This window comes from Bubalus kerabau, chromosome 11 (genome assembly GCF_029407905.1).
Source record: "Bubalus kerabau isolate K-KA32 ecotype Philippines breed swamp buffalo chromosome 11, PCC_UOA_SB_1v2, whole genome shotgun sequence".
NCBI classification, from domain to species: Eukaryota; Metazoa; Chordata; class Mammalia; order Artiodactyla; family Bovidae; genus Bubalus; species Bubalus kerabau.
Genome location: NC_073634.1, coordinates 3,701,252 through 3,721,366, shown reverse-complemented (window position 1 = coordinate 3,721,366; position 20,115 = coordinate 3,701,252). Strand labels below are relative to the sequence as shown.

Here is a 20,115-nt window from a genome sequence, read left to right as displayed (position 1 = left end):
AGCTTATTTCTTGGTTATCAAAAAAAAAAATGAGGGGCTTTCCTGGTGGCTCAGTGGTAAAGAATCCACCTGCCAATGCAGGAGACACTGGTTCGATCCCTGATCTGGCAGATCCCACATACTGCAAAGCAACTAAGCCCATGCACTACAACTACTGAGCCTGTGCTCTAGTGCCCAGTAGCTGCAACTACTGAAGCCCTCAATCCCTAGAACCTGTGCTCTGCAACGAGAGAGGCCACTACAGTGAGGAGCCTGCACATGGCCACTAGAGGGTAGCCCCTTCTCACAACTAGAGAAAAGCCTGCACAGCAACAAGGGCCTACCTAGCACAGTGAAAAATAGATAAATAAAAGTTTTTTTTAAAAAAGGTGAACTTCCCTGGAAGTCTAATAGTTAAGACTCCATGCTTCCAATGCAAGGGCTGCAGATTCAATCCCTGCTAGGGAATTAGATCCCACATGCTGTTTGGCCAAAAAAAAAAAAAAAAAAAACTGATGGAGACAAAGGTACTATTCTTATACAGAGTAGCCCTGGAAAGCCTCCATAAGAAGGGACCTGAAGGGGATGAAAAAGCTAGCCATGCAGATATCAGAAGACAAGTGTTCCAGGCAGAGAAAACAGTGAGTGCAAAGGCCCTGGGGCAGGTGCATACTCTTTGATTGAGGGATGTCGAGCAGTCTGATAAAGAAGGAGAAAGTGAGCAGAGTGATCTGGGTTAGAAGTGAAGTTACAGAGGTACCACAGACCAGACCATGGAGAGCCTTGTAAGCCATAAAAAACACTAGGAATATCAGACTGAGAAGAATGGGGAACTATTTGATAGTTTTGAGCAGAGAAGTGGAATGACCTGACTTGTTTGCAGAGGATGCTGAGGACAGCCTGCGGGGGGTGGGGGGGTGGGAGGGAGGAGAGACACGGGGAGTCCGGCTGGGTATCACTTGCAGTGGTCCAGACAGGGTATAAGGATGGCTTTGAGTGCCAGGTGGAGAGAAGCAGATGGATTCTGGATATACCGCAAAGGTGAAACCAACAGAATCACTGATGGGCCAGGTGTCAGTTGTGAAAGAAAAAAAAGTACCAGAGATGACTCAGAGTTTTCACCTTGAGTAGCTGGGAGAATGCAGTGGTGGGAGGTGGGCTGCAGGAAGAACAGGCTGGGGAGAGAGCTCACTCTGGGGTGTGTCGAGTTCACCATGACTGAGGTCCAGGTGGAGGAGACGTAAAGCAGGCAGCTGGCTGGAGTGTCTGGAGTTCAGGAGAGACTCCAGACTGAAGGCTTATACAGGATGGAAGACAGTGTGTAGTTGGTATTTTTTTTTTATTTTTGGTCTTAAACAATAGTCTTTATTTATACAAAGCAGTGCAGAATGAGGCAGTTCCTCGAAGGGTGACTTGGAGCTAGAAAATCCATCCTGGGTGTGAAAGTGTTAGTGTTATAGGATAGTGTTGGTAAACCCCATGCTACTCTTTGTGACCATGGACTGTAGCCTGCCAGGCTCCTCTGTCCATGGGATTATCTGGCAAGAACACTGGAGTGGGCTGCCATTTCCTACTCCAGGCGGTGTGGGTATCTGATGTTTTGCATGTGGGTGCACGTGCGCACACACACACACACTACAGTGGTAATAGTACAGTTGACACGAACAACATGGATTTGAACTGCACAAGTCCATGTATACACAGATTTTTTTTTCAACAAATACACACTACAGTACTCCACAACCTGAGGTTAGCCGAATCCAAGTCACTAAGTCATGCCTGACTCTTTGCAACCCCCCGGACTACAGCCCAGCAGTCTCCTCTGTCCATGAGATTTTTCCAGGCAAGAATAGTGGAGTGAGTTGTCATTTCCTCCTCCAAGGGGTCTTACTGACCCAGGGATTGAGCCCATGTCTCCCACATCTCCTGCACTGGCAGATGGGTTCTTTATCTGGGAAGCCCAAATCCAGGGACACTGAGGAGCAAACTGAGAAGTCACATACTGCCTGCCAATCTCCTTGTCATTCTAGAAGCAGCCAAATATGTGCCTGACACTTGGACCACTGACAGAACAGAGATGTCTGCTGGTGGGCAGATGCAAGCCGACAGCCCTGAGAAGGAATGTAAAACCAGACTCAGCCGGTCACTAGACAGTGAGCAGAGAAGGAGGAGCAGGCTCTATGAATGAGCCTGGGGACCTCTAGCATGTTTGTCTGAAACAAAGCTTCAGCTATTCACCCCCAGAACCATCCTAGACATCCATTGTCCAAACGCTTGGAGCAGAGTCTGCTCATCCTCCAGCCTCACAGGCCCTCTTCCCTTCTCCTTCATGGAGCCTCCACCAGGCCAGTCCCAGCCCCACTGCCCCCTCACACCATGCCCACCCCACCCCCAGTGCCCGATTGTCCTCTGTAGGCGGGTCTATACTGGGGTGCTCTTTCTGCTTGACTCATTCCAACTAAGACTGTCTAAGCCCCGTGCTTCCCATAAGCACTGCTATAACCCTTACCCCAGGCTTCCCTGGTGGCTCAGTGGTAAAGAATCTGCCTGCCAATGCAGGAGACAGGGTTCAATCCCTGGCTTGGAAAGATCCCCTGGAGAAGGAAATGGCAACCCACTCCAGTGTTCTTGCCTGAGAAATCCCATGGACAGAGGAGCCTGGGGGGCTATAGCCCATGGGCTCACAAAGTCAGGCACAACTTAGCAACTAAACAACAATAACTCCTGCCCGATGGAGTCCCCCCATGATATCCCCTCCCAAGGGCAGGCTGGGACCTCTGGCTTTGACCACTGACCAGGCACCACTCATGTGTCATCCTGTACAGGAACTCTGTCTCTCTCCTTTCGAGGGTGAGAATGAATCTTTGTGTCCTGGCTTCCCTGGTGCTTGGCATTGCGTGGCATTCAGTGGACCTTCGTTCATGACGCTGATGAGAGCTGTGTAGACAAAGAGAAGGGCCATCCATCATGGTGTCCTCGGTGACCCCTGCCCCTAGGTGGCTGCCCCCAGCATCCACGGGCAGCTGCAGCAAGGGAGTCTGACAACAGGATTATTTTCTCTTCCTGATAAGCTGTGCTCAGCCCAGCACCCTCCTGCTCCTTATGAGAGAAAAAGCAGGGGCTTTCTCCTCCCACACCATTACTTCACCCCTCTTGGCAGCTTTGAATTTGGGCAAGAACAAGATCAAGTTCTCCTGGGGTCCCCTGCCCCCGTGCCCACGACCACCCTTCCCTCCCTCGAGGATGAAAGAGCCTTCCTCCAACAGCAAATTATTTCTAAACTGTATATCTTGTTTAATGCATTTCAAAATTGAAAGAAAATACTTCCCCCACAATTACAGTCATTTTGTAACTAAACCCCACAGTTTCCCAGCTCCTTCCAAACCTACTTATTTTAAAACAGAAAAACACTGCCGTTTCCCAACATGGTCTTTACAGAATAAACCAGGGTGCATAGAGGGGAGTGCTTTACTCTCCAGAATTGTCCTGGGACCATTGGATTAAAGATAAATTGTGTGTGTGTGTGTGTGTGTGTGTGTGTGTATGCACACACGTGTGCTAAATCACTCAGTCGTGTCCAGCTCTTTGCAACCCCATGGACACCAGGCTCCTCTCATCTGTGGGGTTCTCCAGGCAAGAACACTGGAGTGGGTTGCCATGCCCTCCTCCAGGGGATCTTCCTGACCCAGGGATTGAACCCACGTCTCTTACCTCTAACCTGCATTGGCAGGCAGGTTCTTTACCACTAGAGCCACCTGGGAAGACCAAAGACAAATTAAAAATCTTGAATGCTGTTCTCTTTCAGAGAGATTTTGAAAGCCAGGTTTTCAGCAAGGCAGCTGCTTGTGAACGTACACAGCACGGCAGGCAGGGCCCTTGAGCCCACGAAGATGATGGGAAAAGTTGACCCCATGAAAGACTGGCACCTAGAGGCGGGAGGGCCGTGTGCTAGGGATAGCCTCCCATCGCCACAGGGCCGATGCAGGGGCCTCCCAGGACCTTCTAACCTTGGGACAGGACCCCCATACCTTTTCTAACATGAGCTGTATTCCAGAAAGAGATTCACAGACTTAGAGAACAAACTTATGGTTGCCAGGGGGACAGATGGGGGGAAAGGATAATTAGGGAGTGTGGAATGGACATGTGCACACTGCTGTACTTAAAATGGGTAATCAACAAAGCCCTACTGTGTAGCACAGGGAACCCTGCTCAATGTTATGTGGCAGCCTGGATGGGAGGAGAGGGGGCTTTGGGGGAGAATGGATACACTTGTATGTATGGCTTCGTTGTCCATCTGAAATTATCACAACATTGTCAATTGACTATACCCAATACAAAATAAAAAGTTTAAAAATAAGAAGTAAAAGGCATGAAGTTCAGAAAGGAAGAAAAACAATGAGCTGAAGTCCAGAGGTTTGTGGTGTGATATTTCCTGGTGTCGACTCACTGTTCTCAGTGGGAAAATAGAGACGTTCCTCTCTTCCCACCCCAAACAAGGCTTTAGATGGAGTGACCCTTACCTAAACTTGACCATGGGTCTTAACCTCCATGTGTGTCCCCCAAAGATGCCTGGACTCCCACTCCAGAGCACTCACAGATAAACTAGGGGTTCAACAGCAACCACAGCTCAGAAATGGTGAAAATGTGAGGCAGCATCCTGAGAATTTAGGATAATATGAAAAATCCTTTTTTTTGAGGCCAAATTTTACCTAGTGATGAATAAGTGATGCTGTCTAAATGCCACAAGTCACGTGATCGGAAGACATAACAGGACCACAGACACAGCTCACGCTGCCATGAAATATGCAAGTTATTGTTGCATGAGTAGGATTTCGGTTCAGGAAGAGGAAAAAGTACTGGAGTTGGATTGTGGTGATGGGCTTCCCCGGCGGCCCTAGTGGTAAAGAACCCACCTGCCAATGCAGGAGATATAAGAGATAGTGGTTCAATCCCTGGATCAGGAAGACCCCTGGAGGAGGTCATGACAACCCACTCCAGTAATCTTGCCTGGAGAATCCCATGGACAGAGGAGCCTGGCCAGCTACAGTTCACGGGGTCACAAAGAGTTGGACCCAGCAGAAGTGACTTAGCATGCATGCACAGTGGCTACAGAACAATGTGAATGTACTTAATATCACTGAACTGTACACTTAAACATGGTTAAAATGGCAAATTTGAGTTATGTATATTTTAATCACAATAACAAAAATAATAAAATATTTCTAAGCTAAAACAAACAAACAAACAATAAGCTGGCTCAGAGTTAGCAATGAAGAGGAGGAAATATCCACTCAAACTCTTGGATCAACTTGGGTTAAATCTCCCTTTAACTTTTCAGTTACTTGAGCCAATACATTTTTTTTCTTGGCCACATTATGCTGCCAGCAGGATCTTAGTTCCCTGACCAGAGATCAAACCCATGCCTGCAGTGGAGGCAACCACTGGACCACAGGGAAGTCCCGTAACTTTTTTTTAAGTCATCAAATGAATTGGCAAAACTGATTTCAAAAGAAGCAACCATTTCACACTTTGGAAGGCAGAAAGACACGATGTGCAAGCGGCTTCCAAAATACAGTGCCTGAGGTTTCCCTGGTGGCTCAATGGCGAAGAATCCACCTGCCCATGCGGGAGACTTGGATTTGATCCCTGATCTCGGAAGATCCATGTGCCGTGGAGCAACTAAGCCCGAGCGCCAGGAAACAAAATACAGCAGACAAACAGGATCCCAGCGTCCCCCAAGGGCTCTGTAAAACAGCCAGGCACTCAGGTCCAAAGCCAAGTCAAGTGTTTCGGGCCCATAGCTCTTTTTTTCAACTGGGAGTCAGTTTTCACCAGGTGTGAGACACAGAGTCATTGACCCCAAGCAAGCACTTAGCAGAAACCTTGCTTAGCCTCAGACACTTGTCATCTTGGATTTAAACTTGACCCAGCCTGCCCCCACCTCACATGAGATAAAGGTCAGGAAACAAAACAGTTCAGCAAGACATCACTTCCCACCTGATTTGACAGCCTCAGATATTTTTCCCTCTCGCCCGCAGGCATGATCTCAACAAGGATGAACTTGAAACTCTCATTTGAGGCACACACACAAAGCGGACACGTGAGTGCTGGAAGGATCCTCATAAGGCCTGACTCATACTCGGACTGTGGCGAGAAGTCTTTGGTTCCCTTGGGAGGACAACACAGACATTCGTACAGCACTCAGAGTTCAACACTCAGAGTTCAAGACATCCAGAGATATGTAATCATCTTTTCCCTAAAAGCCACATACTTAATTACATGTGGGATCCGATAAACTTCTCGCAAATCATTGCACAGATAGAAACCCGTGGATGTCAGGAAGACCAGTTACATGTCCTGGACTATAAGTACCCATTTGGGAAACAAATTGTTCCAGTCACCTTGGAAAACAGTTAGGCATTATCTTACAAAATTAAACATAACATCTACCCTGGGATCCAGCAGACCCGAGAAAAATGAAGAGAGAAGTCCTCACAAAGACCTGTACGTGAATGCCCTCAACAGCTTTATTCCCAATCACCCCAAACTGGAAACACCTTTAACGTCCATTATCTGGTGAGTAAAGAAGGCGAGTGGTGGTACATTCATACAGGGCAAAGCCACCCAGCAATAACGAGGACCCACTGCTGACACCCACGAGGACAGGTTCAGTTCAGTTCAGTCGCTCAGTCGTGTCCGACTCTTTGCGACCCCATGAATCGCAGCACGCCGGGCCTCCCTGTCCATCATCAACTCCCGGAGTTCACTCAGACTCACGTCCATCGAGTCAGTGATGCCATCCAGCCATCTCATCCTCTGTCGTCCCCTTCTCCTCCTGCCCCCAATCCCTCCTAGCATCAGAGTCTTTTCCAATGAGTCAGCTCTTCGCATGAGGTGGCCAAAGTACTGGAGTTTCAGCTTCCGCATCTTTCCCTCCAAAGAAATCCCAGGGCTGATCTCCTTCAGAATGGACTGGTTGGATCTCCTTGCAGTCCAAGGGACTCTCAAGAGTCTTCTCCAACACCACAGTTCAAAAGCATCAAGGACAGGGACAAGACCCAAACAGATTCTGCTAAAGGAAGGAAGCCAGATGCAGAGACTGCACACTGTTTGATCCTGTGTATGTATTTTATTTCTGGCTGTGCTGGGCCCTTGTTGCTGTGCAGCGAGAGCTTCCCTTTGTGACGGCTTCTCTTGTTTCAGTGGGCCCCAGTGCTGCTGTTAGTCACTCAGTCATGAGCGACTCTTTTCGACTCCACGGACAGTAGCCTGCCAGGCTCCTCTGTCTGTGGGATTCTCCAGGCAAGAATACTGGAGTGGCTAGCCATTCTCTTCTCCAGGGCATCTTTCTGACCCAGGGATTGAACCCAGGTCTCCTGCGTTGCAGGCAGATTCTTAACCAGAGCCATCAGGGAAGCCCCTATCTGAAGTTCTAGAAAAGGCAAAACCATCGTGATAGAAAACAGATCACGGGGTTCCGGGGCCAAGGGGTGGGGGTGGCTGCAAAGAGATGGAAAGGGAGGCTTTGGGTGGTGATCACACAGCCACGTATGTGCAACATGTCGTCACTCAGGCGTGTCCGACTCTGTGCGACCCCACAGACCTAGCCCACCAGGCTCCTCTGTCCATGGGATTCTCCAAGTAAGAATGCTGGAGTGGGCTGCCAGGCCCTCCTCGATGCCCACCCAGAGATCGAAGCTGTGTCTCTTACATCTCCTGCACTGGCAGGTGGTTTCTTTACCACTAGGGCCACCTGGAAAGCCACATAACTACACACAATTACCAAAATTCATTAAGGCCACCTTATCTTTCACACAAATTTTATCTAAATACCTTTAAAAGTTCTTCACCTCTGTTCTATAAAAAATTGTGTCTACATCTCAGTCCCTGTCCTTCTTTATTGAACATGTTGTCTGCACCTCTGTTCCGGCAGAAGATTGTGGTTACATGGAATCAGAGGCCAGGAGGGATTCCCTGGTATCCCATCACTTCTAGAACAAGGGGGTCTGTATCAGGACACACCATCAAAAAGCCGGAATGGGACCCATAACCTGGACTCTGGGACATCCCTGGAGAAACAGACAGACGTAAAGCATTCCACCCCAGACAGATGCATTCCATCCCCCCACAGAGGAGGGGACCCCACAGAGGACAGGTTCCCCAGGGGGAAACATTGCCCCAAGGATCAACCCTGTGAGTTCCCGGACTGCCCAAGAAAGGCCAGCGTGATGGTTAGAGATTACCCGGAAATAAGTTGAAGGACCCCTGATGAGCCATGAGCAGTCATTCAATGGAGACAGATGAGTCTGTCAGAGTCAGAGGGAAGGGACACTGCAGACGTGAGTACAGACGTGTGTCACCCTGCAGGGCCTAGCCAGATTCTAGAGGACCAAATTTCTCTTTATTCCTCACTAGAAAACAGGCCAGGAAGCTGCTTCTTTAGGGGGCAAGCGGTGAAGGTCACCTGTGTTATTCTGTCAAAGGGACACATGCCCTGAGCCTGGGAAAATTCTTGACCAGGCATGCGAGGCACCCACAGCTGGTGTTTGCAGGTCAGCAAGCTGACCACACTCCCTTCCCCGACCCCACTGTCCTGGAAAGGTGTGGGCAAACCCAGGATGATCAGCACCCCCGGACGTGCCAGCCGTGGCTGCCAGTTTCTGTGAAATAACAAAGACATCAGCCCAGATTCTCTTAAAGCCCAAACCCCGAATAACACCAACCATGCCACAGCTGCCCCCAAATTAAAGGTTGCAACGGCCAGGCATGAAAGGACCACGGAGGCTCGCCCAGCCGTGGCCCTCGCTCTCTGCTGAACACTGCCCACATTCCCCATTTCACAAGCCACAAGAAGGTGCCCGACCGTTTGCAACCAAACTCCAAGGAATTTGCACAAATAGAGGAGGCTAGCTAATGCCCCGACTCAGCAAAGATTCTACAGCCTTCGAGTTTCTCAGGCTCCCGGTCAGACAAGCTGACCTCACTTTCTGTCCTTCTTCCTCCCAAGGGTTGTGCTTCTCATCTTTGGGAGGGAGGCGGGTTCTCCACACTCAGTAACCCTTCCAGGAGAAGAAAAGGCCAGGCAGACCCTGCCCGTGCTGAGTTTGGAAGAAGAGCCATGACAAAGGGGAAGACATAACCTACAGGGGAAAGTGGGCAGAGTCGTTAGCTCATGAGTGGCCAAATGGGATCAGCATTGGTCATCCTCTCCTGCCTTCCACACCCATAGATACAACGAGTTTGCATTTTAAATCACCTGCCCCAAAGGTGAACTTCTCTCCGGCAAAAAGAGCTTCTCAAACACCAGCAAGTGTATCTCAGAACTGTGAACAAATGAGGACTTCCCTGGTGGTCCATGTGGCTAAGACACCCGAGCTCCCAGTGCAGGGGGCCCAAGTTGGATACCTAGTCAAGGAACGAGATCCCACATGCCACAGCTAAGAGTTAGCACTAAACATCCTACGTGCTGTAACTGAGACCGAGTGCAGTGAAATAAACAAACATTCAAAATAAATAAAAGAAAGTGAAGATGAACTAAAAAGCCTCTTGATGAAAGTAAAAGTGGAGAGTGAAAAAGTTGGCTTAAAGCTCAACATTCAGAAAACGAAGATCATGGCATCCGGTCCTATAACTTCATGGGAAATAGATAGGGAAACAGTGGAAACAGTGTCAGACTATTTTTCTGGGTTCCAAAATCACTGCAGATGGTGACTGCAGCCATGAAATTAAAAGACGCTTACTGCTTGGAAGGAAAGTTATGACCAACCTAGATAGCATATTCAAAAGCAGAGACATTACTTTGCCAACAAAGGTATGTCTAGTCGAGGCTATGGTTTTTCCTGTGGTCATGTATGGATGTGAGAGTTGGACTGTGAAGAAGGCTGAGCGCTGAAGAATTGATGCTTTTGAACTGTGGTGTTGGAGAAGACTCTTGAGAGTCCCTTGGACTGCAAGGAGATCCAACCAGTCCATTCTGAAGGAGATCAGCCCTGGGATTTCTTTGGAGGGAATGATGCGGAAGCTGAAACTGCAGTACTTTGGCCACCTCATGCGAAGAGTTGACTCATTGGAAAAGACTCTGATGCTGGGAGGGATTGGGGGCAGGAGGAGAAGGGGATGACAGAGGATGAGATGGCTGGATGGCATCACTGACTCGATGGACGTGAGCCTGAGTGAACTCCGGGAGTTGGTGACGGACAGGGAGGCCTGGCGTGCTGCGATTCATGGGGTTGCAAAGAGTCGGACATGACTGAGCGACTGAACTGAACTGGACTGAAGAATCCATTAAAAAAAGAAGACGTGAAACTGATTTCTTTTTAAAGCTGTAAAGAGGAAAAAAAAAAAAAAAAACAGAAACCTGAATTAAGTAGAGACAGGAGACCAGAAGAGAGCGCCCTCACATCCTGCAGCCACAGCAGAGCCTGACGGGAGAACAAGGACTCCTCTTCGTTCCTGGGCACGGCATAGCCGGTGAGAAGCCACAGACGCCTATTTACTATAACCATGCCAACTGCCTCTTCACTTCTATGTGTGGCTCACCGTGGTTGCAAACCCCAAATTGCAATTCTCTGCAATAAACTCATTTTTGCTGGAGAAATATCTGGCCATTTGTTTATTTCAGATCAACAGAACTAGTGCCAAAAACAGAGGTCGACTGACCAGGACTTGGGATGCATGTGCTGTGGGAAGCCATGACCAAAATGAGCTGTCCTCACGGCCCCCGGGCCTGCCCCTCACGGCCCCCGGGCCTGCCCCTCACGGCCCCCTGCAGCCTCCCTGCACCCTTAGTCTCAGCCCTGTCTCCCCGGCTATCATCCGGGCACTGTGCTGTCACATGGGTGTGTCACAAAAAAAGAATGAAGTCAGCAAACGGGATACTCCTGCTCCCTTTGGATAAACGTGCATACGCCATGTCTCTGGCAGGGTTTATTAGATACAGTTAAGTCCCCTGTGTGCACATGAGTTCCTTTCTGAGTTCCTTCATAAGTCCAACTTCTTCATTAAGTCCAGCAAAGTTAGCCTAGGTACCCAACTAACACAACCGGCTATATAGGAGTGTACTGTAATAGGTTTATCATACTTTTTGCACAAATAATCCATAAAAAACAACACAGGGGCTTCCCTGGTGGTCCATGGGCTAAGACTCCGCGCTCCCAATGAAGGGGCCCAGGGTTTGATCCCTGGTCAGGGAGCTAGATCCCACATGCTGCAACTAAGACCCAGCGCAGCCAAATAAATAAGTAAAAGTAAAGATTATTTTTAAAAAACACAAAAAATAAGAAAACATTTTTAATCTTACAGTTCTGTGCCTTGAAAAGAACAGTTGTACCAGCTATGTCACTGCTACTTATCCTCATGTTTCCAGACATCCTGGGGTTAAACCAATACTGTAGGACTGCACTGCATGACTGTACTCTATGCCAACAAAGACCATCTAATCAAAGGCATGCTTTTTCAAAAGATCCATCTAATCAAAGCTATGGTTTTTCCAATAGTCATGTATGGATGTGAGAGTTGGACTGTGAAGAAAGTTGAGCAGTGAAGAATTGATGCTTTTGAACTGTGGTGTTGGAGAAGACTCTTGAGAGTCCCTTGGACTGCAAGGAGATCCAACCGGTCCGTCCTAAAGAAAATCAGCCCTGACTATTCATTGGAAGGACTGATGCTGAAACTCTAATACTTTGTCCACCTGATGCAAAGAACTGACTCATTTGAATAGAGCCTGATGCTGGAAAAGATTGAGGGCGGGAGAAGGGGACAAGAGAGGATGAGATGGCTGGATGGCATCACCGACTCAGTAGACCTGTGTTTGAGTAAACCCCAGGAATTGGTAATGGATAGGGAGGCCATGGGATCACCGTGGCATGCTGCAGTCTGTGGGGTCACAAACAGTCGGACGCGACCGAGCGACTGAACTGAACTGATACAGTCCTGTACAGTAAAGTACACAAAAGCACAACCCCTTGTAGAGGAGGATGCAAGCACACGACAACATACAGCAGAAACATGGACTAACTCACGTGATTCGCACCTTTGAAAATTTGCAACTTGAAGGTTCAAATGTAGTGGAATTACTGTATTTCAAACTATAAACAGTTAACCAAGATGACTACTAAGAACCAAGTTATAAGCTTCCACTTAATAAAAACCATTACTCATGAATAACCCATTAATTATCAGCCAACAAACATCTTAAACCTTACAACGCTTAATGAATGCTGTGATTTGTTTTCATAATAAAACTGGAACTCTCCTGCTCTTGAATGAATTGTACCTGCCCTGGGCAGCCTGGCCATTGGCTGAATGCAGGAACAGAGCAGAAATCTGGGCAGAGCCTTCAGCTGGGAAGCTGAGCCCTTCCGAAGTCCAAGTACCAGTTGAGTCAGACAGTGGCCGCTCCTGTGTGGGGACTTATCGATGACCCGAGCGGGGAGGGCTGCCTCCCTCTCCCCTCCCCACTGCAGGGAGCACGTCTGCCTGTCTGTCTGCCAGGGAGTTGCTGTTGTCTGTCTGCTGGGTTCCACCAGAGGACCGAGGCTCCCAGTCTCACACCCTGACCTTGCTCCTCTCTCTCCCATCTCGTGCTAAGCAGACAGCCAGAGGGGAAAGAGTGAGAAGGGTGCAGAGAAGACTCTCTGACTCGCTTTTCGTTGTTTTCGCTGTTACAGTCACACAGAATGGCCTGCCTCAGAGGACCCTGCCCCTCTGCCTGACTGTTAGAGAGCCTCTCTTCAGAACTTGTCCACCTGTGGATGGCAGGAAGGAAGAAATGAACACATCCCCCGCCTGAGGCTTGACATCCTAGAACTAATGGCCTTTTTACTTTGCTTCTTCACCTTCTCCCATCTCTGGTCTAGAAAAGAACCTGGCATCCAGACCCCAATAAGATGGTTATTTTGAGGCTCTAGCCTGCCCTCTTCTTGGTCAGCCAGCTGCCCGACTGAAGTCGTTTCCCTTGCCTCAACCCCTCATCTCTTGGATTCATTGGCTTGGCCTGCGGCAAGCAGGGTGAGCTTGGACCTGGCAACAAGAACACTGACAAGCACCTCTGCTTCTGTCCCAGAGGCCTTCTCTATCCATCATTGCATGCTAAGTCATTTCAGTCGTGTCCAACTCATGCAACCCCAGAGGACCCACCAGGCTCATCTGTCCACTGGATTTCCCAGGCAAGAGTACTGGAGTGGGGTGCCATTTCCTTCTCCAGAGGATCTTCCTGACCCAGGGATTCAACCAAAGTCTCCTGCATTGGCAGACAAATGCTTCACCATAGCGCCACGTGAAAAGCCCATACTTATCAATAGCTTGTCCAAACCTTCCCCCAACTCCAAGATAGCTATCCTCACTTTTGTTTTTGCCCAGGACACAGAGCAAATAAGTGGCCAACCTGGGACTCGGGTGCAGGCCAGCCCGAGGGCACCACCCAGGTCATCCACCACCACAGCCAGCACCCCGATCCTTCCTGCAGAAGCTTGCCACACTGTGCCCTGGGGTCTCCCCCTCCTCCGTCAAGCTCAGCTCTGTGGGGGCAGACTGCCTCTTCCTGACTTGTGTCTGCCACAGTGTAGCTCTTAGGGGATGTGCAAGAAAGTTTTAAAAGTAAACAAATCTAGAAATAAGAGACTAACCCACCAACAGACGGCAGTTGACCCTCAGAGAATGCTGCGGGTGACTGAGGGCACGGTGGGCCAACACCTCTGGTGTTTCTGCTGCTTTTGGACAAATGGGCAGGCGCCAAGTTGCTGGCAGTGTTACTGGATGTTATTGTCGAGGCCTTGAGGCGTGCTGGCCAGGAAGAGAGCTTCAAGTTTCCCGACCTCTTCGGCCCCATCCCAGGGAGAGGCTCAGCAAGGAAAGAACTCCTGGAACCGTCCAGCCGTGTGTGGCAGGAGGGTCACACTGTGCAGTTCACAAACCAGCCTGCCTTGTTCCTGTCCCTAGAGGGCCTGCAGTTGTGTCCTCTTCAGCAGTGGCCTGGGGGCACCTCACGAAATCCCAGTGACCTGACATTGGGCCAAATGAAGCTGCTTTCAAGTGGGTCCCTGGGGTAGCAAGGCCGGACTTAGAAGTACCCACAATCGAAGGGCTCTGTGGGCGGAGGCTCCAGAAGGTGGCACGGGGGAGAGCTATCTATCGCAAGACCACCGTCATAAGAAGATATCAATCTGCCTAGGCTGCCCAGGTGCTGCTAGTGGTAAAGAATCCGCCTGCCAATGCAGGAGATGCAGGAGACATGGGTTCAATCCCTGGGCCAAGAAGATGCCCTGGAGGAGGAAATGGCAACCCACTCCAGTATTCTTGCCTGGAGAACCCCATGGACAGAGGAGCCTGGCAGAATACAGCCTGTGGGGCTGCAAAGAGTCAGACACAACTGAAGCAACTTAGCATGCACACACAGCCAACTCAGGAGCAAGTACTAGGAAAAAAAAAAAAAAAGAACAGTGTCTAGTGTCTACACACCAGCTCACACCCATTAGGATGGCTACTATCCAGAAAAAAAGAAACAGAAATAACACGTGTTGGGAAGGATGTGGAGAAATTGGAACGCATATGCACTGTTGTTGGGAACGTAAAATGGGGCAGCCATTGTGGAACACAGTAGAGCAGCTGCTCAAAAGATTAAAAATAAAACGACCACATGTCCAGCCATCCCACGTGGGAGCATAGACCCAAAAGAATTGAAAGCAGGTCTCAGCAGAGGTATCTGCCCACCCGTGTTCATTGCAGCCTCATTCACAATAGCCAAAATGTGGGAACCATCCAAGCATCCATCGGCAGAGGAATAGATAAACAGAATGTGGTCTACATGTGCAGTGGAGTATCACTCACCCACCAAAAGGAAGGAAGTTCTGACACCTGCTACAGGATGGATGAACCCTGAGGACACTGTGCTAAATGAAAGGAGCCAGACAAGAACAAGCCCTGTGTGACTGCCCTTACACAAGGCTTTTAGAGTAATCGGACTCACAGAGACGGCAAGTGGGGCGGTGGTTGCCAGGGTTCACGGGAGAGGACAATGGCGAGTTTAGGGTTTAATGGATACAGAGTTTCTATTTTACGAGAGGAAAACCTGGGGAGATGGATGATAGAGATGGTTACACTGAAGAGCAGCCAAAAATAAATAAAAATTTTAAAGTACTAATTTTTGAAAAAAATAAACAGTTGCTTTAAAAATGTATTAAATGCCACCAAACTATACACTTAAAGGGCTTCCCTGGTGGCTCAGAAAGTAAAGAATCCGCCTGTAATGCAGGAGACACAGGTTCGATCCCTGGGTCAAGAAGATCCCTTGGAGAAGGGCATGGCAACCCACTCCCCAGTATCCTTGCCTGGAGAATCCCATGGACAGAGGATCCTGGTGGGCTACAGTCCATGGGATCACAAAGTGTCCAACACGACTGACCAAGTAACACACACATACACTTAAAAGGCTTAAGATGGTCAACTTTTTGCTGTGTATTTCACTACAGTGTTTTAAAGTGTCCACACATATTAAAATTGTTGGCGTTCAGTCACTAAGGAATGTCTGACCTCTGCGACGCTGTGGACTGCAGCACTCCAGGCTTCCCTGTCCCTCACTGTCTCCTGGTGTTTGCCTAAATTCATGTCCACTGAGTTGGCGATGCTATGGAACCACCTCATCCTCTGCTACCCTCTTCTTTTGCCTTCAGTCTTTCCCAGCATCAGGGTCTTTTCCAATGAGCTGGGTATTCGCATCAGGTGGCCAAAATATTGGAGTTTCAGCTTCAACATCAGTCCTTCCAATGATCACCCAGGCTGATCTCCTTTAGGATGGACTGGTTGGATCTCCTTGCAGTCCAAGGGAGTCTCAAGAGTGTTCTCCAACACCACAGTTCAAAAGCATCAATTCTTCTGTGCTCAGCTTTCTTTATAGTCCAACTCTCACATTCATACATGACCACTGGAAAAACCATAGCCTTGACTAGACAGACCTTTGTTGGCAAAGTAATGTCTCTGCTTTTCAATATGCTATCTAGGTTGGTCATAACTTTTCTTCCAAGGAGTAAGCATCTTTTAATTTCATGGCTGTAGTCACCATCTGCAGTGATTTTGGAGCCCCCCAAAATGAAGTCTGACACTCTTTCCACTGTTTCCCCATATATTTCCCATGAAGTGATCATTAGAGTAGCATTATCTGCATGTCTGAGGTTGTTGATATTTCTCCCGGCAATCTTGATTCCAGCTTGGGATTCATCCAGCCCAGCACTTCGCATGATGTGCTCTGCTGCTGCTGCATCGCTTTAGTCGTATCCGACTCTGTGCGACCCCATACACGGCAGCCCACCAGGCTTCCCGTCCCTGGGATTCTCTGGGCAAGAACACTGGAGTGGGCTGCCATTTCCTTCTCCAATGCGTGAAAGTGAAGTCGCTCAGTCGTGCCCGACTCTAGCGACCCCGTGGATTGCAGCCTACCAGGCTCCTCCGTCCGTGGGATTTTCTAGGCAAAAGTACTGGAGTGGGGTGCCATTAAGTTAAATAAACAAGGTGACAAGATACAGCCTTGACGTACTTCTTTCCCAGTTTTGAACCCGTCCGTTGTTCCATGTAAGGTTCTAACTGTCCAATCCTCACTGCTCCCTCATTGACAAATGACATTTTTTGCTTTGCTGTGATGTGTCTCCTCTTCAGGTTCACATCCATTGAGTATACGTTTTATTAATGGCAGAATGAGATTCAAATCGACTGTCTTGCAGAGAAAAGACAAACCCAAGAAGCAGGCAACTTGCCAGGACCAAAGGACAGGAAAGTAAGCAACATCAGTTCGGGAAGTGCGGGCTCTGCCCCACAGGCTGGTCCTTCTGAAATCTGCCCTTGTTGGTGGGGGGTGGGGTGGGGGGCAGGAGGATGGGCAGGGCAAGGGAGGACCAAGTTACAACCCAAAAAGTGTATTATTACTCTCCTTCCGGGTTCAAAATATTTCTTTTGATGAGTCACAAAGGTTAGCTGAGAGGCTCTTCAATTAAAAACCCACAAAGTTTTCCTTTTATAGACTGTCCTCAGGAGCCCTCTCGCTGAGCGTTCCCTCTGTCCTCACCCTGAAGGGGCAGCTGCTCTAGGCATGTGTATTTGCAGAAATACCAGTAGTTATTGCATGTTCCTTTCCATGTCATTAGGCACTGCCATAAAGCCAAGCTGGGTTAGAAATAGACCTTTCCTTCTGGGAAAAGCCGAACGGGGGGCCGAGTGGGGGCCATGGTGTGTGTCTTCTGCCACCTGCTGGCCTCTGCTGGGATCACATAGCAATTGCCCACGGGATGGACAGGGTAGGCAGGACAGTGGGGACTGGGAAATGCCACCAACCAGCTGTCCCACACTGGAGCTGATTTCCAGACCTGTACTCCCTAGCAAAGGGCTCCAAGCCCCTGAGCTAGTGTCTAAGAGGCAGCCCCTTGGGTCTCCCGCTGCCAGTTGAAGGGCACTCCAGGACAAGGGGAACTCACAAGACAGCATGACTCAACACCTGCATGTTTAGACTTGGGGATGAGGGGCGTGCGCGCCACTATGGTCTGCAACTTTATACAACTCGCCAGGTAACTTTTTTGGTGGGGGGAGGTCTAGTTGCTTTACGATGTTGTATTAGTCTCTGCTGTACAATGAAGTGAATCGGCTATACATACACACATATCCCTTCCCTCGTGAAAGTCCCTCCCTGCCACCCCCATCCCGCCCGTCCAGACACCGCAGAGCGCCCAGCCGCCCCCGGTGCCGTAGGCAGCTTCCCCGCCAGCCCTCTGTTTTACGCATGGCAGCATATAATAGGCCAGTTCTACTCTCTCCATTTATCCCAGCCTTTCCTTCCCTCAGCGCGTCCACAGGTCCCCTCTCTACATCTGTGTCTCTATTCCTGCCCTGCAGATAGGTTCATCTGTACCATTTTTCTAGATTCTACAATTAATGTACATTAATATACAGTATTTGTTTTTCTGACTTACTTCAATCTGTATGACAGACTCTAGGTCCATCGACATCTCTACAAAGAACCTACTTTCTTTCCCTTTTATGGCTGAGTAATATCCACAGTATAAATGTACCACATCCTCTTTATGCAATCATCTGAGCCCAGCAGTGCATTTCAGTTCAGTTCAGTCGCTCAGTTGTGACTCTTTGCGACCCCATGAACCGCAGCACACCAGGCTTCCTTGTCCATCACCAACTCCTGGAATTCACCCAAACTCATGTCCATTGATTGAGTCGGTGATGCCATCCAACCATCACATCCTCTGTCGTCCCCTTCTCCTCCTGCCTTCAATCTTCCCCAGCAGCATTTGACAAAGGTACCTCTTCTAATCCTCAACCCAGCCGCATCAGGTTTGTTCTTATTTTAGAAGTGAGGAAACCAGGGCACAGAGGGGTTTGATCACTGGGTTAATTACCTTTCTGTTACAGAGAGAGAAAAGTGAAGCATTCTTGGCGTACTTGTTGGGAAGCTGAACTACAACACAATTGTAATCCATCGTCTATTTTCCCAAGTAAACACACCAACATAATGATATCTGAGCATCCTCTTAACAGCTTGGAAGATCTCACTTGAAAGTTCCACAAGCAAATGAAGCATCTGTACCTTTGTAACCACCATTCCATCTCTTGGTTCACGTCAACAAACACGGGTTGACCCTCTTCTGGGTTCAACTACTAACTACTCCATCACTGACCTTATGATAGGGGGCACTCTTGAGGCCAGTAAAAGTTTGGCTATTTCCCAAATACAGACTAATGTTAAATAATGAAACTTTGCCAACTCAGAGGATATTCATGCTCTGAAGCCTGTTCACAAAGAATTGGAAGCAGATCATGTTCTCCATGGGCTTCCCTGGTGGCTCAGAGGTTAAAGCATTTGCCTGGAACGCGGGAGACCTGGGTTCGATCCCTGGGTAGGGAAGATCCCCTGGAGAAGGAAATGGCAACCCACTCCAGTACTCTTGCCTGGAGAATCCCATGGAGGGAGGAGCCTGGTAGGCTACAGTCCATGGGGTGGCAAAGAGTCAGACAGGACTGAGCAACTTCACTTCACTTCACTTCATGTTCTCCTAGGTGACCACCAGGGGGAGTGGCTGGGTGGCAGGAGCCCAGGGCAAAACAGCTTCCAGGGGCAGTGAGGGTGTGAGGGATCTGAGCCCAGGCCCTGAAATAGGACTCTGCTGGCACCATCATCCTGGTGGGCTGATATCCTGAGATCCAGCAAGACCCTGGGACTTCTGGCCTCCAGAAAGACAGGTGATCGGGCCACTGCAGTCACCGGCCTTCACCGGCCGCACAGACCTGCCTGGCGCAGAGGCAGCTGCAGAGGAGGGAGACTCAGGGAGAAGCAGGCAGGCAGGGGAAAGACAGGGGGCTCTTCTCTCATTTTCTGCCCCTCCTCCAGGCCCGCCCAGCGGCCACTTTCCTGCCTTCTCAAGAGCCATGTGTGAAAGCATTTGATCATCGCCACAGCCAGGTCGGGGGGACGAGGACAGCCACCACAGCACCCCAGCGCCCCGGCCTGGTTCCCATGTGCCCACCGCGTGTGGCTGCCTGCAGCCCCCACAACCTGACCCAGCCCCCGTCCCCTCTGGCAGACCCACTGCGTTCTGGGCTGTGTCCTCCACCTTTACCTCCCACATTCCCTTCTTTCGCCCACACTCACCGAGTCTCGGGGTCCTTGCAGTCGACCCCAGAGGTCTGCACAGCTGCCTTGTTTATCAGAATGCGTGCTCACTACCTGTTCCCTCTCTGCTCTATGGACGCACTGCCCCCTTGTGGGAACTCTTGCCAAATGCCATCTTGAGACCGTGATTCGCTTTTATGGTGATTTCTGGGTGCCGGCCTTCTTCTTCCTTTCCCTCCGTCTCCTCTTTCTTCTTCTTCCTCTTCATCTCCATCTCCTCCTCCTTCCTCTACAGCTTTTATAAGAAGCCTGCATGTAGAAACTGAACTCATTTCACGCATATAAATATTTTGCCCACCTGATGTGAAGAGCTGACTCATTGGAAAAGACGCTGATGCTGGGAAAGATTGAGGGCAGGAGGAGAAGGGGACAACAGACGATGAGATGGTTGGATGGTATCACCGACTCGATGGACATGAGTTTGAGCAAGCTCCAGGAGTTGGTAATGGACTGGGAAGCCTGGGGTGCTGCTG

The 20,115-nt window shown here is 49.5% G+C and overlaps 1 long non-coding RNA gene across 1 annotated transcript; it reads right to left on the bottom strand.

Moving 5' to 3' along the window:
- Positions 1–1,363: 1,363 nt before the first annotated feature.
- LOC129622322 (uncharacterized) lies at positions 1,364–19,877 on the bottom strand. Its single transcript, XR_008699900.1, has 3 exons — positions 19,622–19,877; positions 3,691–3,734; positions 1,364–2,916 (listed from the first exon to the last, which is right to left on the bottom strand). It is a non-coding gene; the product is annotated as an uncharacterized LOC129622322 (long non-coding RNA).
- Between the last annotated feature and the right edge of the window lie 238 nt (positions 19,878–20,115).